The 17276-nt window shown below is 46.5% G+C and overlaps 1 protein-coding gene across 1 annotated transcript in view; it reads right to left on the bottom strand.

Moving 5' to 3' along the window:
* Positions 1-14457, bottom strand: part of LOC128693337 (ligand of Numb protein X 2) — a 581167-nt gene extending 566710 nt beyond the window's left edge. The window contains exon 1 of the mRNA XM_070089413.1: positions 14439-14457. The gene's annotated coding sequence lies outside the window, so the exon portion shown is untranslated. The remainder of the gene's footprint in view (positions 1-14438) is intronic.
* Between the last annotated feature and the right edge of the window lie 2819 nt (positions 14458-17276).

Below are 17276 nucleotides of genomic sequence, written 5' to 3' on the forward strand. Positions count from 1 at the left end.
TGAATCGTCAATTTTCCTGCGCAAGAGATCGATGGCTTGTGTAGTAGGTACTTTGGTGAATAGGGAAGTCACGTCAAGGCTGGAAAGTTTCTTGTTCCTGATGTTGATGTTGCGAATGCGATTGAGAAGATCTCCTGAGTGTTTGAGATGTGCTGGACTGATAGTGCCCAAGAGTTTAGAGAGGTGTTTGGCGAGAATTCCTGAGAGCATTTTGTTCCTGTAATCGTCAGTGTTCATGATAACAACACCACCTCCTTTATCAGCGGTGGTGACCCTGATGGTCGTGTCTTCTGCTAAACCTTTGAGTGCATTGATGTAACGTCGAGGTATGACTGGGGAGCTGCGTGTTGAGATGGCTGCTGAGATGATGCCTTGAAGATAGCCTTTTTGGAAGTCGGAGTCATTGTGTCTGTAGTTTTTGGCGATGAAATTGAGGCATCATCTCAGCAGCCATCTCAACACGCAGCTCCCCAGTCATACCTCGACGTTACATCAATGCACTCAAAGGTTTAGCAGAAGACACGACCATCAGGGTCACCACCGCTGATAAAGGATGTGGTGTTGTTATCATGAACACTGACGATTACAGGAACAAAATGCTCAATCTACTTAATGACCCAGATACCTACAAACCTCTCACAACTAACCAAGTGGACAACCTTACTAAAACTTTTCTTCAAAGGACTCGCCGCATTCTGAGGGGCTCAGAACAAGGGAAGAAACTTCTGCACACCATGCCCAGCAACCCCAGACCTGCCAGAATGTACGGCCTGCCAAAGACTCACAAGCCTGGTATCCCACTGAGGCCCATATCCTCGGGAATAGGCAGTGCTCCCCACCAGCTCTCAGGAATTCTCGCCAAACACCTCTCTAAACTCTTGGGCACTATCAGTCCAGCACATCTCAAACACTCAGGAGATCTTCTCAATCGCATTCGCAACATCAACATCAGGAACAAGAAACTTTCCAGCCTTGACGTGACTTCCCTATTCACCAAAGTACCTACTACACAAGCCATCGATCTCTTGCGCAGGAAAATTGACGATTCACTTGATCTTCCCATTCCAGCCAGCGATTTCATCGACCTTGTTGAACTATGTGTTGGCTTTACGTGTTTCTCTTTCGAAAATCACCTCTTTCAGCAGACTTTTGGACTACCCATGGGTTCGCCACTCAGTGCAGTCCTGGCGAACCTATACATGGAACATCTAGAAGCCGAACGTTTCTCCACCATTATTCCTTCGTCTGTCACCTGGCTCCGTTATGTTGACGACATTCTCCTCATAACTCCTAAACGCTTCAACGTTCAAGCTCTCCAAGACAAGCTCAACCAGGTCGAACCTTCAATCCAGTTCACACTTGAAGAAGAAGTCGACAACACTCTTCCTTTCCTTGATGTCCTGCTCTGCAAAGCTGACCACGAACTTCGTTTTAAAGTCTATCGAAAACCCACCAACCAAAACGATCTTCTCCACTTCTACTCTCACCACGACACCAAAACCAAACGTGGTGTAATTATAGGCTTCTTCCTGCGTGCACTCAGAATCTGCAGCAACGAGTTCCTTGAGGAAGAATGCACTATAATTGAACAAATATTTTCTAAACTCCACTATCCTCGTCACTTCATCAGAGACTGCAGACGGCGAGCATTAAACATCTTCAACACACCCAGAGAAGACACTGCCGAGAAGAGATACATAGTCCTTCCCACCAACTCCATTGCCAAACATGTTTCCAACATCTTTGCCAAAACATCATTCCAAGTATCTACCTCCACAACCACGACCATCAAGGACATCACAAGTAGTAGGCAGGACAAGCCTCCATCCTCTGCAGGGGTATACATAATCCCTTGTAATGACTGCAACAAGTTATTCGTGGGCGAAACATCAAGGGACCTCCACACACGTATTTCAGAACACCAATACGCAAGCAGGTCTGACGACACAAGGAATGCCTGCGTACAACACCGTGATTCACACAACCACTTGATAAACTACAGAAACTCAAGACTTATCGCCACAGAAGACAACACTCAATACCGAAGAATCCTGGAATCATCACTTATTTCTATATCCGACAACTTCAACCAGAATAGTGGCTTCTATAACATAGCTGAACCACTTGCCAAGAAACTTCTTCATCGCTATCCCACATAAGAACACTGTAGGTCTGCTCACAAACTTATCCAATCTCCTTTCTAAGCTACCCAAGTTTTTAGACTCTATAACCCCACTCGGTACATCATCAGATGCAGCATTCTTCACCTGACCTCAGCCGGACTATAAATACTCGCGTTCCTTCCACCCCAGGTAGTTCTGTTTGTGACTTGAAAAAGCCCACTGTGTGGGCGAAACGTAGTCAATAAAGGATCACATTATACTGCATTTGTGTTTATATTGCCAAGACCAACTCATACCCACCCAAACACACTCGTATACCCGTCAAACCTATTTTTAAAGCTACAGAAAATTCTCTTTAATGACGCCACTCGGAGTGTGCAACATAAACCATGAGCTAGAGTGCGCAACAAACCATGAGCTGGAGTGTGCAACATAAACCATGAGCTAGAGTGCGCAACAAACCATGAGCTGGAGTGTGCAACATAAACCATGAGCTAGAGTGCGCAACATAAACCATGAGCTAGAGTGCGCAACATAAACCATGAGCTAGAGTGCACAACATAAACCATGAGCTAGAGTGTGCAGCATAAACCATGAGCTGGGGTGTGCAGCATAAACCATGAGCTGGGGTGTGCAGCATAAACCATGAGCTGGAGTGTGCAACATAAACCATGAGCTGGGGTGTGCAGCATAAACCATGAGCTGGGGTGTGCAGCATAAACCATGAGCTGGGGTGTGCAGCATAAACCATGAGCTGGGGTGTGCAGCATAAACCATGAGCTGGGGTGTGCAGCATAAACCATGAGCTGGAGTGTGCAACATAAACCATGAGCTGGGGTGTGCAGCATAAACCATGAGCTGGGGTGTGCAGCATAAACCATGAGCTGGGGTGTGCAGCATAAACCATGAGCTGGAGTGTGCAACATAAACCATGAGCTGGAGTGTGCAGCATAAACCATGAGCTGGAGTGTGCAGCATAAACCATGAGCTGGAGTGTGCAGCATAAACCATGAGCTGGGGTATGCAGCATAAACCATGAGCTGGAGTGTGCAGCATAAACCATGAGCTGGGGTGTGCAGCATAAACCATGAGCTGGGGTGTGCAGCATAAACCATGAGCTGGGGTGTGCAGCATAAACCATGAGCTGGGGTGTGCAGCATAAACCATGAGCTGGGGTGTGCAGCATAAACCATGAGCTGGGGCGTGCAGCATAAACCATGAGCTGGGGTGTGCAACATAAACCATGAGCTGGGGTGTGCAGCATAAACCATGAGCTGGAGTGTGCAACATAAACCATGAGCTGAAGTGTGCAACATAAACCATGAGCTGGGGTATGCAGCATAAACCATGAGCTGGGGTGTGCAGCATAAACCATGAGCTGGAGTGTGCAACATAAACCATGAGCTGGAGTGTGCAACATAAACCATGAGCTGGGGTGTGCAACATAAACCATGAGCTGGGGTGTGCAGCATAAACCATGAGCTGGGGTGTGCAGCATAAACCATGAGCTGGGGTGTGCAGCATAAACCATGAGCTGGGGTGTGCAGCATAAACCATGAGCTGGGGTGTGCAGCATAAACCATGAGCTGGAGTGTGCAACATAAACCATGAGCTGAAGTGTGCAACATAAACCATGAGCTGGGGTATGCAGCATAAACCATGAGCTGGGGTGTGCAGCATAAACCATGAGCTGGAGTGTGCAACATAAACCATGAGCTGGAGTGTGCAACATAAACCATGAGCTGGGGTGTGCAACATAAACCATGAGCTGGGGTGTGCAGCATAAACCATGAGCTGGGGTGTGCAGCATAAACCATGAGCTGGGGTGTGCAGCATAAACCATGAGCTGGGGTGTGCAGCATAAACCATGAGCTGGGGTGTGCAGCATAAACCATGAGCTGGGGTGTGCAGCATAAACCATGAGCTGGGGTGTGCAGCATAAACCATGAGCTGGAGTTGCATATCCCACATGGTCCATCAAGCCACGTGTAGAGGGGAAGAGAGAGGGAGAGAGAAAAAAAGAGAGGGGTAGGAAAAGTGAAAAGACTAGAAAGTGAGAGTCAGGAAGAAAACGGGAGAGGAGAGGAGGAAAAGAGACTAAAGGAAAAGAGTGGAGAGGTAAAGGGAGAAATAAAACGGGAGAGAGAGAGAGAGAGAGAGAGAGCGGCTGTGAGTTGGATTTGCCTAGCATGGGCCAACAGAACTGCTGCGGTGCTCATCCGTTATGTTCTCAGGGAAGGGGGTGATAAGAGGTACTGGAATAAACAAGTAATCGACGCCCATTTTTTAATTAGTGTAGATAGGTTTCAGTGTTGGGATAACTGGATCCAACCTAACAAAATAAAGAAAACAATATTTGCAAATTCTCAAGAAAAGTCAAGAAATAGACGTCGGGACGTTCTTAAGAAAATTAATGCAGCAAAATGGGGAATGGCTCATGTAAAGGAGCAAGAGAACACATAGATGAAGAAAGGAGAGGGTACAGGAAGGGGCAAGAGCACGGAGGGTGCATAAAACCGAGTGCCTGGACCAGCGTGGGCTGGCCAAGACTGTGATCAAGAATGAACAAACATCTAACTAATGGAAAGCTTTTACTGCGGCAAGAAGTGGTCACTTGAGGCCTCGCAACAACACAACCACCACTCTCTCCCCACCACAACCACCAGCGCCACCAAAAACATCTTCTGACACCAGTCTACCTTATCGCGACTCTACCTAAATAATAATCAAACACTCATTAGAGGTCGCACGCTATACAAACGAAAGTGAATCTGAAGAAAAATCACTAGAATAAGATAACACATCTAATGGCACTAAATTAGCCACGCGTACACTGCCACACCAACAACAATGACGAATCACCTTTAATGGATGTGGGGAATATGACTCAAAACCCTACTGCATCAGGCACAATATGACACGGGTATAAAAGTCCCTGCCCAAAACAATGTAATACAGTATAAACCTTGTAGATGTCCTCTGAACGAAGATTCCATGATGTTGGAATCTTGTTTCAGAGGACATCTACAAGACCACCTTCAACTTGTCAGACACTGCAACATCATGGAGTATAAACCTTGGTATTTGTAGATGAATGGTTCAGAGAACCGACATGTTGATAAATTAGACACATGTGCAACTTTTGGGTATCTTTGAGGAAACGTTTCGCCACACAGTGGCTTCATCAGTCCATACATATGAGAATCTTGAAGAACAGGAGGAGAATGAGGTAATCAGTCCCTCAACCTTGAGTCGATGTGGTCAGTCCATCAATCTTGAATGGAATACAGCATAGGACTGAAAAATTACTTAGGTGGGCTGAACTGGAATGACCTGACTAAGGGTCAGGTAGGTGGTGATGGTTGCCGATATGATGCTTTCCAGGGCATAGTTCTAGCTGCTCAGTCAAATTATGTTCCAAATAGGGAAATCAGATCAAACAAAAATGATCCTAAATGGATGAAGAATAGATTAAAATATCTGACTGGTCAAAAGAGAGGCATATATAGGCAAATCAAAAGAGGAGAGGGGCAATTAAGAAATCGATATATTCAGTTAAAGTTATGTCCTGGAATTTGTATTGATAAAGCCACTGGATGGCGAAACGTCTACAATAAAGATACCCAGATGTTGCACATGTGTCTCAATTTCATCTTGTCGGTATTGTATACCTTTCTTGTACAGCTAAGGCGAACGTGGGTCAGAGAATGGTACCTGTCATAGTAGGTACCTGTCAGCGAATCCAAGGTTATTTGTAAATAGGGTTTGGAGCAGGATCATGCAAGGAGTAGAAAAGGTTGTGTTGGTTTGTGGGTCTGCGAATGTCTTCATCAAGGAGAGAGGTCCAGTAGTCATGTCGTGTCTCAAGTTTGTCTATCTGTCTGTCACTGAGCGTCTTCCAGTACAGATTCAGCGCAGGGATGTCTAATTGGGCATGGAGTGACTCGCTTGTGGCGAAATCTTCCCACCTGATATCAAGCACCCAGCGCAGCGCCTTGTTCTGGATACGCTGCAGTTTAAGTAAGTTTGTTTTTGCTGCAAGAGAAAGGGCTAGAGGAGAGTAAGTTATCAGAGGACGAATTAGGGATTAGTAGAGGTGTAGTTTGGTGCGTTGAGAAGCATGTTTCAGCTTGTAGAGGCCCGCAAGGGCCTTACTAGCTATTGCATGCCTTGAGTGAATGTGTCCGTGTAAATGAAGAAGGTAGTCAAGATTAACGCCAAGGACAGTGACAGATTGTGTGATGGGAATGTAAGTGCGGGTGTCAGCTGTTCTGAGCTCGACAGGTAATGGAGGATCACGTTTCCTGTAGTTAAAATACGTAATGCTAGATTTAGCTGCATTGGTTTTGATCCTCCATTTTTGTTCCCAGATGGTTATCCTGTCGACCTCATTTTGTGTTTTGTGTGTGAGTGTATCTATATTGGCATGAGTGATAAGTTGTGTAATGTCGTCTGCATAGGCTAGTGTGATGGAGTTGTGGTATACAGGTGTTGGAATGTCGTTAGTGTATAAAATGTAGAGGGTAGGGGAGAGGACAGATCCCTGGGGTACTCCGGCTTTTAGTGTGTAGTCGTCAGAGTAACAGCCTTGGAATTTGATTCTCATGGTACGGCCGTCTAGGAAGTTGCAGAGGAGTTTACGAGTAGTGAGAGGCAGGTTGAAGTTAGTGCAGAGATTGTACTTGAGCCCTTCGTGCCAGTGTCAAAGGCTTTTTCAAAGTCTTTTGCAACCAGGGCTGTCCTGTTTCTTTGTTTTGTGTTTATGTGGATGTAGTTGAGAATGATGTTAATGGCATCCTGTGTGGATCTGTGTGTTCTGAAGCCAAACTGGCCATCAGAAAGTAGAGAATTGTGTTCCAGGTATCTGCGAAGGCGATGATTGATGAGTTTTTCAAAGAGTTTTCCTAAAGCTTCGAGGAGGCTGATAGGGCGATAGTTTCTAGGGTCAGAGTGGTCTTTATTGGGTTTAGGAAGGAGGATAGCAGTAGCAGCTTTGAAGAGGGAAGGGAAGTATCCAGAGGCAAGGGAGGCATTGAGGAGGTTTGTGTAGGCAGTAATGATAGAGTCAGGAAGGTGTTTCAGGATAATATGGTTTAGGCCAGAAGCACCAGGAGCCTTGGGAGGAAGGTGTCTGAGGAGAGTTTTAATGTCTGTGTTGGTGAAAGGAGTGTCTATCTCTTGGGAGGACGTAAGAGAGTCTAGATGTATGTGGCTGTCTGGTGTTGTTTCTTGTGTGTGTGCGCAGTGTTCCATTGTTCTATGTTCTGAATGTGTTGAATAACGTTAGGGTGAGGTGGGTGAGGGTGGAAGATGTTTTCCCAGATGTGTAGATGAATGATTCAGAGAACCGACATGTTGATAAATTAGACACATGTGCAACTCTTGGGTATCTTTATTGAGGAAACGTTTCGCCACACAGTGGCTTCATCAGTCCATACCTAGGAGAAACTTGAAGAACAGGAGGAGAATGAGGTAATCAGTCCCTCAACCTTGAGTCGATGTGTTCAGTCCATCAATCTTGAATAGAATACCAAGATTGATAGACTGAACACATCGACTCAAGGTTGAGGGACTGATTACCTCATTCTCCTCCTGTTCTTCAAGTTTCTCCTAGGTATGGACTGATGAAGCCACTGTGTGGCGAAACGTTTCCTCAATAAAGATACCCAAGAGTTGCACATGTGTCTAATTTTTCCCAGATGTGTTTGAAGATGTTGGTAGCAGCCTGCGGGTCTGAGATGTGTGTGTTGTTGTGGGTGATGTGTTTGAATTTGTTGGTGGGAGTTGTGCCTCTGATTTTTTTGATAAAGTTCCAGAAGGCTTTAGTGTTTTTAATACGCTGTTTGTCTGCTTGTTGTACGAGTTGTGACTAGTGATTGTTGTGGTCTTGGTCTAGGCTGTGTAAAATATCGTTTCTAAGGTAAGTGAGATCTAATCGGACTTGATTAAATCTGTGTGTGTTGTAGAGGAAGCGGTTGTGGTAGCAGATAATTAGTCTTCTTGTTCTGAGTGACGGTTTGAAGGAATAACGAGTGGTGTGAGTTTTCTTTGGTATTGCGATGTTGGTTGCGATGTTGGCTGCTTGTGTAATGGTGTCCTGGATGAGATCAAGTTGAGTATCGATGTCAGAGATAGGTTTGTTGTTGTAGTCATAGGTGAGGTTAATATTGTCTATGTGTTGCTTGAAAGCATCCCAGTCAGCGTTCTTGTAGGAGAAGGAAGGTGTGGTTGGAATGAGGATAGGGTTGGAGGAGATGTGTAAGATGACTGGGATGTGATCAGAGCCTGTAATAGGGCCAGGTGAGATGTAGTGTTGAAATAGAGAGCTGGCTCGGTTTGCCAGAATGATGTCTGGTTTGCCTTGGCCCGTGTGGTTGTAGAAGGTATTGAAGTCTGGGCCAAGATGAATTAGGTGTTTATGGTTTGTGAAGTTGAGTAATTGGAGACCAAGTTGGTTGTTACTGGTGTGATGAAAGGCGGTGTGTTTGGCATTCATGTCAGCTAGTAGGTATGTTGGTGTAGTTGAAGACTAAGGAAAGGTCGTGTATGTTGAGAATAGTGTTTGGGCGAGCATAGGTGGTGAAAAAGATAAAGGGACCAAGGTGGGTGTGTATTCTGACCAAGACAGTGTTGGTGAAAAAAAGGGATTGGGAGAAATTCGTGTTTTATGTTGGAACTGACAAGGATGGCAACCCCATCGTGGGGATCATAGGGGGACTGTAGTGCAGTATAACCATAATGGCGGATACGTTGAGGGGCTTTGAGGCAGGTACTGTTTAGCAAAACAATATCTGGCCTCTCTGCTTCAAGGAGCTCGGCCAATAGGTGTCTAATTGTAAAGTAAGAACGTACATTGAACTGAATCACCTTAAACGTGATTTAATGGTTTCGTCATAGCAAAGTTAATGTCGGGGGAGGAGTTTGGATTAAAGCCCGTGATAGTGGTGCCATCAGTGGATGTGTGTTTGTAGGTGCTACGGACCCGTTTCCTGGAGGGGGAGGAAGAGATGGATCTGTTTTTATGTTCTTTGGTCGGTCTGTGTCAGAAGTTGGGGCAGGTTTAGGTTTGAGTGGATTTTGTCTGGAGGAGGTGGAGTTGGACCTGGATGAAGTTTTGGTTGTGGTGGAGGAGTGGGCAAAGGTGGATGCAGAGGAAGTGGAAGCTTTGGTAGGGGATAAGGAAGTGGAAGCTATGGTAAGGGATGAGGAAGTGGAAGCTATGGTAAGGGATGAGGAAGTGGAAGCTATGGTAAGGGATGAGGAAGTGGAAGCTATGGTAAGGGATGAGGAAGTGGAAGCTATGGTAAGGGATGAGGAAGTGGAAGCTATGGTAAGGGATGAGGAAGTGGAAGCTTTGGAAGGGGATGAGGAAGTGGAAGCTTTGGAAGGGGATGAGGAAGTGGGGGGAGGGGTGGTTCATAGCAGCAGCAGTAGGGGTGAACATTAAAATGGTATAAAATACCGACAGGTTGTTAGGTAAGACACATATGCAACAGTTAGGTATCTTTATTATGAAACGTTTCGCCTACACAGTAGGCTTCTTCAGTCAAGTACAGAAAAGTTGATAGAAGCAGAAGATACTCGAAGACGATGTAATCAGTCCATCACCCTTAAAGTTTTGAGGTGGTCAGTCCCTCAGTCTGGAGAAGAGCATTGTTCCATAGTATGAAACAATATGGAGATGAAGTGACAGGATGGAGCTTTTTATAGCGCCAAGAGGTGAGACGTAGGCCACTAGGAGAGGTAAGAACTCAGATGCTGAGAGGTCAGGTCCCTCTCAAATCCAGCCGCTCTCACTAGTGGAAGTTGTCGAAGTTGATTGCAGGTCTGTACCAAGATACCCTTGTGTTGCAGTGTCTGACAGATTGAACATTAAAATGATATAAAATACCGACAGGTTGTTAGGTAAGACACATATGCAACAGTTAGGTATCTTTATTATGAAACGTTTCGCCTACACAGTAGGCTTCTTCAGTCAAGTACAGAAAAGTTGATAGAAGCAGAAGATACTCGAAGACGATGTAATCAGTCCATCACCCTTAAAGTTTTGAGGTGGTCAGTCCCTCAGTCTGGAGAAGAGCATTGTTCCATAGTATGAAACAATATGGAGATGAAGTGACAAGATGGAGCTTTTTATAGCGCCAAGAGGTGAGACGTAGGCCACTAGGAGAGGTAAGAACTCAGATGCTGAGAGGTCAGGTCCCTCACAATTCCAGCCGCTCTCACTAGTGGAAGTTGTCGAAGTTGATTGCAGGTCTGTACCAAGATACCCTTGTGTTGCAGTGTCTGACAGATTGAACATTAAAATGGTATAAAATACCGAGCGGCTGGATTTGAGAGGGACCTGACCTCTCAGCATCTGAGTTCTTACCTCTCCTAGTGGCCTACGTCTCACCTCTTGGCGCTATAAAAAGCTCCATCCTGTCACTTCATCTCCATATTGTTTCATACTATGGAACAATGCTCTTCTCCAGACTGAGGGACTGAACACCTCAAAACTTTAAGGGTGATGGACTGATTACATCGTCTTCGAGTATCTTCTGCTTCTATCAACTTTTCTGTACCTGACTGAAGAAGCCTACTGTGTAGGCGAAACGTTTCATAATAAAGATACCTAACTGTTGCACATGTGTCTTACCTAACAACCTGTCGGTATTTTATACCATTTTAATGTTCAATCTGTCAGACACTGCAACACAAGGGTATCTTGGTACAGACCTGCAATCAACTTCGACAACTTCCACTAGTGAGAGCGGCTGGATTTGAGAGGGACCTGACCTCTCAGCATCTGAGTTCTTACCTCTCCTAGTGGCCTACGTCTCACCTCTTGGCGCTATAAAAAGCTCCATCCTGTCACTTCATCTCCATATTGTTTCATACTATGGAACAATGCTCTTCTCCAGACTGAGGGACTGACCACCTCAAAACTTTAAGGGTGATGGACTGATTACATCGTCTTCGAGTATCTTCTGCTTCTATCAACTTTTCTGTACTTGACTGAAGAAGCCTACTGTGTAGGCGAAACGTTTCATAATAAAGATACCTAACTGTTGCATATGTGTCTTACCTAACAGCAGTAGGGGTGTTGGTGGGAGGTGTGGAAGTAGTGAAGAGGGGTAGGGGAGGAGGAGAGCTGGTTGGAGTAGGAAGGGGGGGTGGGATAGAGGGAGGAGGGAGAGGTTGTAGTGGGCTTAGAAGAGAAGCAGGAAGGAGGGATAATTAAAGAGGGAAGATTGTTAGCAGACAAGATTAGGTTAAGGACATGCGAGTAGTCTGATTGGTAAGCTTGTGAGATTACCATCGCAGAGTGGGCAGCAGTGGCGAGTTGACAGTTTTGTAGTCTAGTGTGGGTGTAGGTGTAGAAGGAGAGGTGATTGTAGTCTGTGTTGGTGTTTGATGTGTGTAGAGTAGAAGAGGTAGACCAAGTGCGTGGGGAGGCCCAGGCATTGGGGGTAGGGGAGGGAGGTATGAAAGGGAAGGGAGGTGCAGGGAAGGGGTTGGGGAAGGAGGGAGGTTGACTGGCTCTGAGGGTGGAGAGAATGTCTTTTCTAGTAGGGCAGGAATTTGCAACTGCAGTGTGTGATCCGCCGCAGTTAGAACATTTAAGGGGGAGGTTGCAAGTGTTCCAGAAGTGGCCAGTTGCTGAACATCTGGAGCAGGTTTGTGTGGAAGTGCATGAGATTTTGTCGTGGCCGAATTTGTAGCATTTCAGACATTGTGTGATGGGGTGAAAGTTTGGAGTGAAGAGGGTGTTTGGAGGAATGCGGATGGTCTTGGCAAGGATTCCTTGATTGAAGAGTGTAGAGGCGTCAGAAGGAGTTGAACAGCGTATTTTGAGGATGGTAGAGTTTTCAGGTCTGTAAATATCGTCAACAGAGACTTTGTTCTTAGTACTAATGTCTTTGATTAAGTCTTCTTTGTCTGTGTCATAGGCAGTCAGGAGAGAATAGTCTACGTGTTTTGCGATCACTGTGCATTTGGCGCGGTGCTCAGGAGTCCAAATAATGGTGAAGCCTGCGTTGAGAAGTTTTTGTCTGGTCTCGGTTGAGGTGTACGTTTCGTAAGAATGTCTGTCAAGAAGTAGTTTGAAGCCTGAGTTGGTTTTAAAGACTTTCAGTTGAGGAGCGCCAGTGATCTGGTACAATAAATTTCCAGGACAGATAGTGGCATGATCAGATTTAGAGTATTTGAGGTTAAGCGAGAAAGAACTGGGTTTGGAAGAGGTAGACGCAGGGTAGGCCTTAGAGGCAGGAGTAGACAGAGTAGAGGCAGGTGTTGGCATTAGAAGAGGAGTGGTAAGGGGGAAGGAAGTGGAAGGCATTGAAGGCATCGTAAATTAGACGTGGCGGCCAAATCTGTGAGAATAATTGGTTAGGCAAGTACGTGTGAAGTAGACACACGTACTTGCCTGGTTATAACTTTAAAGTTTCTTGTGGAGTCCGTCTCTGGAGGCACAGGACACTGAGGGGGTGAGCTGTAGCTTGATGGAGCACTGTATGCCCTGAACGGTGAGGAGAGGCAACACTGGCTGTATGGCGTGCAGATCACACGTACTGGCTGAGGCGTGGAGACTTCAGACAGCAACAGGAGTGCAGAGGGAGGCTTCCTGCCCTTGGGTAGGAAGGTGAAGACGAAGGTCCAGTAACCACCACCCGGTGAGGAGAGAAACTCTGGCTGTGAGCGATGAGGAGAGCCAACACTAGCTGTATGGCGTGCAGACTTCACATACAGGCTGAGGCGTGGAGACTTCAGACAACGGCGAGGAGAGGCAACTCTGGCTGAATGACGAACGAAAGTTCAGGTAAGATCCCAAATGGGATGAGCGGGGAAGACGGGACAGACGAAGAGTAGTGTTGGAGAGGAGTGTTCTTAGTCGTAGAAATAGAGCCAGGGCTTAACCCAGCAGCGAAGGCGATCGTGGGACGATATTGAGAAGAGAAATTCAGGCTCTTCTGTTGGGACTCCGGTGGGGTGAGCGGGGAGGAAGGAGCAGGCGAAGTTTAGCGCTAGAGTGTAGAACTGAGCCATGTCTTAACCCAAAAGCTAAGGCGAACGTGGATCAGAGAATGGTACCTGTCATAGAAGGTACCTGTCAGCGAATCCAAGGTTATTTGTAGATAGGGTTAGGAGCAGGATCATGCAAGGAGTAGAAAAGGTTGTGTTGGTTTGTGGGTCTGCGAATGTCTTCAAGGAGAGAGGTCCAGTAGTCATGTCGTGTTTCAAGTTTGTCTATCTGTCTGTCACTGAGCGTCTTCCAGTACAGATTCAGCGCAGGGATGTCTAATTGGGCATGGAGAGACTCGCTTGTGGCGAAGTCCTCCCATCTGACATCAAGCACCCAGCGCAGCGCCTTGTTCTGGACACGCTGCAGTTTAAGTTTGTTTTTGCTGCAAGAGAGAGGGATAGAGGAGAGTAAGTTATCAGAGGACGTATTAGGGATTTGTAGAGGTGTAGTTTGGTGCCCTGGGAGGCATGTTTCAGCTTGTAGAGGCCCGCAAGGGCCATACTAGCTATTGCATGCCTTGAGTGAATGTGTCCGTGTAAACAAAGAAGGTAGTCAAGATTAACGCCAAGGACAGTGAATGACGACAGTGCGGAGACTTAAATACTGTCGGAAGGAGAGGTGCATAGTAGTAGTAGTAGTGAGAATGTAGCCACCGAGAGGTCAGGTCCCTCTCAGATCCAACAGTTCTCACTTGAAAGGGTTGTCCAAGGGTGATGGACTGATTACATTGCCTTCACATCTCTACTGTTCCTGCCTACTTTCTGTATTCGACTGAAGAAGCCTACTGTGTAGGCGAAACGTTTCGGAATAAAGTTGCCTGACTGTTGCCTATGTGTCTTACCTATCAACCTGTCGGTATTGTATACCATTTTGATGTTCATCTTGTCAGACACTGCAACACAAGGCCTCTTGGTACAGAAAACACCTTGGACAACCCTTTCAAGTGAGAACTGTTGGATCTGAGAGGGACCTGACCTCTCAGTGGCTACATTCTCACTACTACTACTACCCTGCACCTCTCCTTCCGACAGTATTTAAGTCTCCGCACTGTCGCTTGATCTCCAGATAGTTCCTGACTATGGAACTGAACTTCTCCAGGCTGAGGGACTGACAACCTCAAAATTCTACGACTTCAAGGGTGATGGACTGATTACATCGCCTTCACATCTCAACTGTTCCTGCCTACTTTCTGTATTCGACTGAAGAAGCCTACTGTGTAGGCGAAACGTTTCGGAATAAAGTTGCCTAACTGTTGCCTATGTGTCTTACCTACCAAGGGAAAGCCTCGCATAAAATACAGAAATGCTTACCTTACTAATGACGAAATATAATAATCTGAAACAAAAACAAAAAATATAATGAGTAAGGAATGTTGCTATATGAATCAAACTGCATGAACTAAGTCCATCAGGTGAGGAGTCCCAGTCTCCCATCACTACACAATATAATATATATATATATATATATATATATATATATATATATATATATATATATATATATATATATATATATATATATATATACGCAATAAGATCACAGTAAACAGGTGATTTCAGAATATGCAAAACAACCACTGTGAAAGAATAGAGAAATTCCAAGCGCTTTCGTGACTACTCACATTGCTTGGAATTTCACTACTCTTTCACAGTGGTTGTTTTGCATATATATATATATATATATATATATATATATATATATATATATATATATATATATATATATATATATATATATATAGTGCCAAATAGGTAAAACTTGCTATTTTGGTTTAAATAGCAACAAACTTCTTGCCAAATAAGGCAAGCGAAAATTTGTGTATGCAATAATTTCGCAAAAAATCATTCTGAACATAACGAAGAAAAGGATTTTAATGTGTTTGTTTCTTATTAAATTCTTGAAAACTTATCTAAAATATATTTAGCTGCATTAGGCTAAATTAAATTACGCTTGTTATAATAAGGTTAGGTAAGTTTCCTAAGGTTCTTTTGGTACAAAATCATTAATTTTTAAATTATCACAAATGAAAAAAATATATCTTTAAATTGATAAGAGAAAATTTTAGAAAGGACTTAATTTTAAACGAGTTCTTCCTAACTGCTCAAGCAGTACAACAGAGACTAAAGTTCTCAGTGCATGTACAGTAAGAGAGACCGCATGGTGTATACACTACCAGGGAGGAAATGAAGTATTTCGTTGCTATGGTTCACTATCATCATCTTGCATGCATTAGCGCCACTGTATTTATGACGAAGTACATCTATTACCGTTTATAGGAAAAGGGGAAAGAGGTGTTGTGATGCTCTCCAGAGCAAGTGGCCAGAGGCCATTCCCCTCTCCAGAGGTGGAGAGTGCAGTGAGGACAAGTGGAGGGGGCAGTGAGGACACGTGGAGTGGGTAGTGAGGACACGTGGAGTGAGCAGCGAGGACAAGTGGAGGGGGCAGTGAGGACAACTGGAGTGGGTAGTGAGGACACGTGGAGTGGGCAGTGAGGACCAGTGGAGTGGGCAGTGAGGACAGGTGGAGGGGGCAGTGAGGACAGGTGGAGGGGGTAGCGAGGACAGGTGGAGGGGGTAGCGAGGACAGGTGGAGGGGGTAGCGAGGACAGGTGGAGCGGGTAGCGAGGACAGGTGGAGAGGGTAGCGAGGACAGGTGGAGAGGGTAGCGAGGACAGGTGGAGGGGGGTAGCGAGGACAGGTGGAGAGGGTAGCGAGGACAGGTGGAGAGGGTAGCGAGGACAGGTGGAGAGGGTAGCGAGGACAGGTGGAGAGGGTAGCGAGGACAGGTGGAGAGGGTAGCGAGGACAGGTGGAGAGGGTAGCGAGGACAGGTGGAGAGGGTAGCGAGGACAGGTGGAGAGGGTAGCGAGAACAGGTGGAGGGTGTAGCGAGGAGAGGTGGAGGGTGTAGTGAGGAGAGGTGGAGGGTGTAGTGAGGAGAGGTGGAGGGTGTAGTGAGGAGAGGTGGAGGGTGTAGTGAGGAGAGGTGGTGGGTGTAGTGAGGAGAGGTGGTGGGTGTAGTGAGGAGAGGTGGTGGGTGTAGTGAGGAGAGGTGGTGGGTGTAGTGAGGAGAGGTGGTGGGTGTAGTGAGGTCAGGTGGAGGGTGTAGTGAGGTCAGGTGGAGGGTGTAGTGAGGTCAGGTGGAGGGTGTAGTGAGGTCAGGTGGAGAGGGCAGTGAGGACAGGTGGAGATGGCAGTGAGGACAGGTGGAGAGGGCAGTGAGGACAGGTGGAGAGGGCAGTGAGGACAGGTGGAGGGTGTAGTGAGGACAGGTGGAGGGTGTAGTGAGGACAGGTGGAGAGGGCAGTGAGGACAGGTGGTGGGTGTAGTGAGGTCAGGTGGAGGGTGTAGTGAGGACAGGTGGAGGGGATAGTAAGGACAGGTGGAGGGGGCAGTGAGGACAAGTGGAGGGGGCAGTGACGACAGGTGGAGAGGGTAGTGACGACAGGTGGAGAGGGTAGTGAGGACAGGTGGAGGGTGCATTGAGGACAGGTGGAGGGGGCAGTGAGAACAGGTGGAGGGGATAGTAAGGACAGGTGGAGGGGCAGTGAGAACAAGTGGAGGGGGCAGTGAGAACAAGTGGAAGGGGCAGTGAGAACAGGTGGAGAGAGCAGTGAGGGCAGGCGGAGGACGACTGTGGCCAGGTGGAAATATGGGGGGGGTAGTAAGGGGAGGTATCGGGGGTAAGTGATGATTGGTTGAGGCTAGGAGAAGGGTGTGGGGTGGGGTGGTGGAGAAGGGTGTGGGGTGGGGTGGTGGAGTAGAGGTTGGTTAGGGAGGGGATGGGTGGAGTAGTGGTTTGTTAGGGGGGGGTGGAGTGGTACAGGTTGGTTTGAGGGGAGGGGTAGAGGTTAGTTAAGGAGGGAAGGAGTGGTGACAGAGGTTGGTGAGGGAGAGGGAGGAGGGTTGGAGAGCATATCTGGCCTAAGCAGTGCTAAATATACACGGGATGTATAAGAGCACAACCATAACACAGATAACACGCATACTGGGTGCTGAGAACTGGCCAAATATATACCGTATATCGTACCACTCCTTGTCTCTCTCCCCCGACCCCACTGTGTGATGCTCACGTCTCACCTCCCCTCAGCTTTCTGCTACCTGCCTGCATGCATGTTTGTGCCTGAATGCTCACATAAATGACTGCTTGC

Source organism: Cherax quadricarinatus, chromosome 28, assembly GCF_038502225.1.
Source record: "Cherax quadricarinatus isolate ZL_2023a chromosome 28, ASM3850222v1, whole genome shotgun sequence".
Taxonomy (NCBI): domain Eukaryota; kingdom Metazoa; phylum Arthropoda; class Malacostraca; order Decapoda; family Parastacidae; genus Cherax; species Cherax quadricarinatus.